The sequence below is a fragment of the Xenia sp. Carnegie-2017 genome, unplaced genomic scaffold (assembly GCF_021976095.1).
Source record: "Xenia sp. Carnegie-2017 unplaced genomic scaffold, XeniaSp_v1 HiC_scaffold_4, whole genome shotgun sequence".
NCBI lineage: Eukaryota > Metazoa > Cnidaria > Anthozoa > Malacalcyonacea > Xeniidae > Xenia > Xenia sp. Carnegie-2017.
Window position 1 is genome coordinate 2519204 of NW_025813504.1, and position 6721 is coordinate 2525924.

A 6721-nucleotide genomic window follows, 5' to 3' on the forward strand; every position below is an offset into this window, starting at 1 on the left:
AAATATGGCAATGACTCTTATAACGCTTGTCTTTTCTCTAACGGATAGAAATTAAGTTAAATTTTAACAACAACAAAGTTAAGTAAAAGTAAATATTTGTGACATAAATTTAAAAGAAATCCAAGCCATGTTTCAATTTTGTTTTAATAAAAATGTACGATAAATGATTTCTTTGGCTGGAAAAAGAACATAAATATACAAATTTAACGTTTTAATACTAAACCATGTTTATAAGCACTTTGCGCTTACATTACACTTACATATTATAATTACATATTATAATTATTGTTAAACTATCTTTCACGCTCATTGGCTACATTACTTCGTATAGTTAGCCCAGCTGTGTCGGCTGTTCATGCTCATATTTTGACATTTTTAACTTAAATGAAAGCTTTAACCAAACGTATAGGCATAAGATATGTATCGCATTTTTCTCCTCATTCTTAAAGCTCAAAAATATAAAGATATATATCAAGTACACACGTCAAGCTTCATATATACTTCATTGCAAGCAGATAAATATAATTTTTTAAGAGAAAACATTAAGAATCTTCCAAAATGGTGTCTTTTTACCAAAGCATTCCTTATTTCTTTGAACTCAAACAAAGCAAAAATTGCATAACACTCATTCAAATAGAATATGTTAAAAGACATTATTTAAAAGCAGAAAAACGCTGAGCTATAAAGTGTCTCCTTTCTAAAATTTGCCAAAAATAATTGTTTGCACTAACTTTCAAATCGCTTCTTTGTAAACACAATATCATATTTTAAAAATACAAGCCTCATAAAGAATATCAGACAAAGTGTTGATTTTAAAATAAAAATTTATGTGAAAAATGTATGTAAACATGTCTAATCTTTTGAATTATTCTTTAATCTTCAATTACAATTTACGCATTATTGTCGACAGAGACAAACGATGATAGTAAAAATATAGCTACAGTATTTTAATAAGACAATGGTGAAACTGAAAAGGATTTGAGGTAAACAATCATAATAGAGATCACATTTCCTTTAGATTTTATGTGAAATAATAAATATGAAATTTTACAAATCATACAAAAATGCATAATGAATTTATTCAAGTATATATAGTTTTAACATTAATTTAAAACGTTTCGGAAAGAATAACACATAACTGTTCTACACCGCATATTTTCTCAGCTGTCTTTAGTTCATTAGCGCTTTTATTTGCTCAAGTCCTTGAAAAGATAAAACTACTCTTCCCATATGGTGACGCTGAGTTCTTAGCTCACACACATCTTGTTTTTAAGTATCTATGATTCATTGTTGTTGATCCTATAAATAGAACGCGATTGTCAACGCTCGTCATATAGGTAGCTACATTTGCAACTGGAAACACGAAGAACACGTTTCTCTTCTTTTGGTTGAAAATATGAAAGTTATTTCAAAAACTGTCACTCTTTTGCTTTTGTTTTGTGTATTTTCGTCTTGCTCTGGAAAACCAAAATGGTTGTGGATGGATAATGAATTTGCGGAAGAAAAAGACATGTCCGAAATGGAAAAGAAAAAGCAAGACACTAAAGATCTTCTTCATCCAAAAGGATGTATCTATTCAGAGTCTCGTCTATGCAAGGGCTGAAACTTCCTCAAGTAAAACTATGACCAAAATAATTCTTAAATGATCTAATTTCTGTATGAAAACTTATTAAAATAAAATAATAAGATCGAAGTATTGACAAACTATATTTGTGTGTTGAAGGAGTTCCCGTACTTATTGTATGTCCTTTTTTGTATACAATAGCGTTTGTCTAAAGCAGTTCGAGCAGTATTACTTTCCAACTTTTGCATTTTATATCTATTTTAAAATGAAACACTTATGTACAGTCTACGTTATATGTGTACTTTCAAGTTTTCGATTATCGTTGTTCGTTCAAAGCTTGATAAATGCAATACATTGATGCCGTTGAGCATAAACAACTTGTTTATATGTTTTGTGGTGGAAATGGTGGGGCTGTGAAATGGAATGCATGAAAATATTTTCTTAAACCATCTCAGACTCTTTTCTGATTCTTTAATTGTTTTCTGGGTGTTTTCGTCTTGCTGGGCAAAACCAAATTGGTCGAGGGTTGATGATGAATTTGTTGAAGAAGAAATCAGAACCGATGAGAACCAGTAGCTACTGCGGAATTGTTGTATTATGAAGTGGAAAAGTTACCACGCAGGGCGCAATTTGATTACCAAGTCTTAAAAGTTTAAAGCAAGTAAAGTTGGTGGGTTCTTTTCATTTCGTAGGAAGTTTATTTTCAATAATACTTTTGACTATTCTGACTTTACCTTATTTTTGGTTGTAAGATGGCATTTTTCGAAAATATGAGTTCTATGACGTGCAAAACTCTATGTATGAAGCTAATTTCGACGCAATGATAAATGCAAACGAGCTTTAAAATACAACAACTATATGACAAATATAACTTGTATACATGTAATATATGTCATATAGTTTCACTCGAAGGCTACTCTCTGCCAAAATTTGCTGACAGCAATCAAACTAGTCGTAGTCTTTCCACGCGCGGCTGAAAAAAGTTCATTTACGACAATAAGCACTATGATGTTTGTTAACGAGACATACATTTGTTTCCTGCGTTGGTCACACGATTGTTCACGAGCCCTGTTCTATATACTTCTGAACAACAACAAAGTACGAAGAACAATGGCATCTCGTTGTAAGACCCGTACTATAACGGAAATTGGGGATAAGGTGGTTATTTAGTTGTGCTCAACTGATTTCGTATGAAAGTGAAGATAAACAACCCCAAATTAACGTTCCAACATCTTTTTTCTCATTTTATGAACTACCAAACCCACCATTCATACACTATTGAGTAGAGTTTTCAAAAAATTAAGGGAATATTTGAAAAGAAAAGCCAATTTTTGAAATTATCAGTTCGACTAAAACATGTTGTCTCAAACAACAATAACTGGTAAACTTGAGCGCTTTAAAATTGAATGGCAAGCAAAATTCAGCAAAGCTTTGAGCTCGTAGCATTCTCGTGGACTCTTTAAACTGGCTTATTATATAACAAGTGCCAAGCGTCACTTTCAGCAAAATGGTGCGCTTTCATTAACTCATAAACATTTTTGGCGGCAAACATTTCCCCGTAGCTATATGATGGGCGTTCCAATCATTTGCAGTAACAACGTAAACAAACGTGAAGGAAAATGAAAAAAAAGCAGCAAAGAACAATATTCTTGACTTGAAATTCAGCCTTGTTTATGGTATGATGCAAAAGAGTATTTAATCAGCGCTATTGTCGGCACAAGCTGGCGTGTGCGACCAAAACTTTTTAATAAATCTCAAGAGAATGGTTGCAAGTCAAGAATACGATTGTGAGACGAAGGAAAACACTAGGAAAATGTTTTAAATTATTCAGACAACACAATTTATGACGATGTATTTTTTATTGACGAAAACTAAAGAAGCGAAAGTCATCCCCTATACAAAAAAGCGAGGATGAAAAGGAAAGAAAGCCTTGTTTCAAATTAAGTTATGCCACATAATAAAATTAAATTTATTCGCCTCTCTTTTTCCGAGTCTTAAGTGAAAAATCTCGGGCCTCTGTTATTGTCACGGATTGAGAACGTTCTCGTAAAGACCTCGCGCTCTGTTATTAAGAGCTTATAATATATTTATCAAAAAGTCATAATTACGTATTTAAGATACTCTTGTACATCTTATCAGAACAGATTTTAAGATAACTTTCACTCATATTTCTACTAGTTACGATTAAATTCCTCATTTTAGTCCGTATATTATGATCAAGTTTTTGTGTTTCAATTCTCAACAAATCAAATTGAATTATTCATTTTATTTACAACATTGTCGTCTTACAAGAAATACCTGTGTGCATATTACCTTTAGAAATTGGAAAGCATTTAAACAATGATTTAAGACTTTTACCATAATTCGTAAGCCTAAGTGCGTATAAGATTGGATTGAGAGCAAAATTCAACAAGGCAACTGGTTCATAGTGCTCTGCAAACTGTCTAGCATAGCTGCTCTGCATTTTCTCTAATCTCTCGATGAATTCCACTTGTTTGGCGACGAAATATGGAAAGGCAGTTACAAATAAAACTATATTCAGAATGACGATTGTCTTTGCAATTTCAATGTGTTTACTGTTCTGTTGTTGCCCATTCTTATTTGCATTTCGTCGACTTAGCATTACTTCCTTGATGATAAAACACTTCATGATAATCTGGAGGAAAACAGCAAATTCTAAGACGGCATATTCGGTTATATAGATATGCATCACCTGTTCGAGCGAAATATCAAAAATTTCATGTGAAATTTCTCCTAAAGCCAGGACACCAGCACCAAACCATATTGTAACGCACAATATGGTAATTTTCTTAGTAGATAATATCTGTCGACTGTGCATAGGATGTTTGGCAGTGGTGTATGTCTGCCATGTAAGTGATGTCAAAAGAAAAAATGATCCTGCCGTTCCAAGCATCCACAAGTAAAAACAGGAAAACATTATTTCATTTGGCACTGTGATTTTAAAGGAAAATCCCAAACCAAGAATTAAGAGCTTTGAAAGAGAAGCAATAAAATCAGCTATGGCTAAATTAAAAATAGTCATCCATGGTCCACGTCTTATAATAAGCAGAGGATCCAAAACAATAACAACGATAAGAAAACTGTTGCTAAGAACGCCAATCACGGACACCGCCTTTGATGAGTATGTTGCCGCCTGACATCCTTTATCACATAACATCCCCTATGATAAAATGTTCAATTATCTAAGCAAAACTTATATATTAATTACAACATTTTAAAGGAAAATGCTTGTCTTTAAATATAGATTCATGAACTAGAAGTTACTATCGCAAGGGGAACTGCTGCCCAGTCTCCCTTGTAGGCAAAAAATTGCACGGTACAGTCGCACCAGTTAGAACACCTCTTCGTATACAGCAATCTAGGTGCTTTCATACGTACGTTATGATTAGGTGATTTTAATGGTAGAAAAAGAAATTCTACATGTGGGCCTTTTTAACTTTTAACATTGCGTTTGCTAGATATATTTCGCCATGTTTAGAGCTTTCTTTCTATTTTAAGGCCAGTTCACACGTTCCGAGTTGTCGGATCCGATTGTTTTGGTTCCGTCTTTTGATTGCTTGGTCAGACGGTCCAATAATTTTGTACATGTTTATATTCATTTAGATACTTATAGTCGTTTGAACAGCCATTTGTGCCATCCAGTACATTTATTGACATATTTTTCGTATTTTCGTTCTCGTTTATAAGTCTTTTGTAGATCTATGTAATGTGACTGGTGGGCTTCGTTTGATGTTGTCGAATGAAACAGAGCAAGTTTTATTTCCATACGATTTTTTAGATTGACGGATTCAATAGTCGAAAACTATTTTTATATATGTTCACATAAGCCGTTTTAGGACGCAACAAAATCGGATCGTGTGAATGGGCCTAAATGAACGTGCTACACGCAATGCACTGTTGACTTTATATGGAGTAAGTGCAAACAAAGGCACGCGTTATGAAAGCCAAAGGTTGATTTCCGGCAAAATATCTTCCGTGCTTTAAATCTTATTTTATTTCATATTTCAAAATAATTTTAAAGGTAAATTCATTAAAATTTCGAATTAAAACAATTTTTTTATAAGATGTTTTTATCTCCAGCATATTGTCTATTGAGTATGATACTTTGTTCACTCAACCGATAAATCAATTGCATGTTTACATACGTAGAAACAGACAACATTATACAACTGTAGGTTTGTTTCCACTATTTCTTTTACAACATTTTTTAATTCTTGATACTTATTGCTGGATATCTGTCAAAAACAAAGTCTAGTCTAGTAGCCTTGCATTGCTCTGCAAGCTTTACCAAATAATCAAATATTTGATCTGCAAATTCACCAAATGTTCTCTATTTTCGTTATGCAGCTTGCAATACTGCCATTGCATCAACCATAGTGCAATATTATCACCAATGTTTGCGATATCTACAGTTGGATTGTTGGCTGCTTCCTCTAAGATGTGCAACATCTTGGCTTTCTTTGTCTTTACAAGTCCCCCTGTCAGAAAAGCGATGGAATGTGGATAGTCAGTTAGACTGTAAGATAATAACTCTTTTATATTAATCTCTCAAGATTTCGAAATTACCCAGAAATCGAGCAGAAAGATTCCTATTTGGCTTAACAATGCTTTGACGGCTCTTGCCGTTTCGTTACCGTCACTTTGTGAGACGAAAATGTTGTCAATTTGTTATTTTTAATACTTCTAAATATATCAGGGTTGTCGGTGAAAAGATGATCGTGACCAAAACACCACACGAGTAAATACGAGTACATACGAGTGACATACGAGTACATACGAGTACACACGACTGACATACGAGTACATACGAGTGACATACGAGTACATACGAGTACATACGAGTGACATGCGACTGTATCCTGGTCACAAATGAGAAATAGCACAATTTCTTCAATAATACATTGTATTTGCATTCACATTTGCTTGGGTTTGTCTGAACTCTGGGGCAACTATTTGATGAATTTAAATGCCAAAAAGGTATTTTATATGCCTACTACATTCATTTGTGTGTTTCAGTAAAATTTAATGTCTGTTGTGCGCAATATCTTAATCTATTAAACGGTTTAAATGTATCAACAACGATAGTCTTGCGGATCGTGACTAAAACACCACACGAGTACATACGAGTACATACGA

At 33.3% G+C, this 6721-nt stretch overlaps 1 long non-coding RNA gene across 1 annotated transcript; it reads right to left on the reverse strand.

The window, feature by feature from the left end:
* Positions 1-5761: 5761 nt before the first annotated feature.
* Positions 5762-6291, reverse strand: LOC124455746. The gene is made up of 2 exons (XR_006952012.1): positions 6152-6291; positions 5762-6063 (listed from the first exon to the last, which is right to left on the reverse strand). It is a non-coding gene; the product is annotated as an uncharacterized LOC124455746 (long non-coding RNA).
* Between the last annotated feature and the right edge of the window lie 430 nt (positions 6292-6721).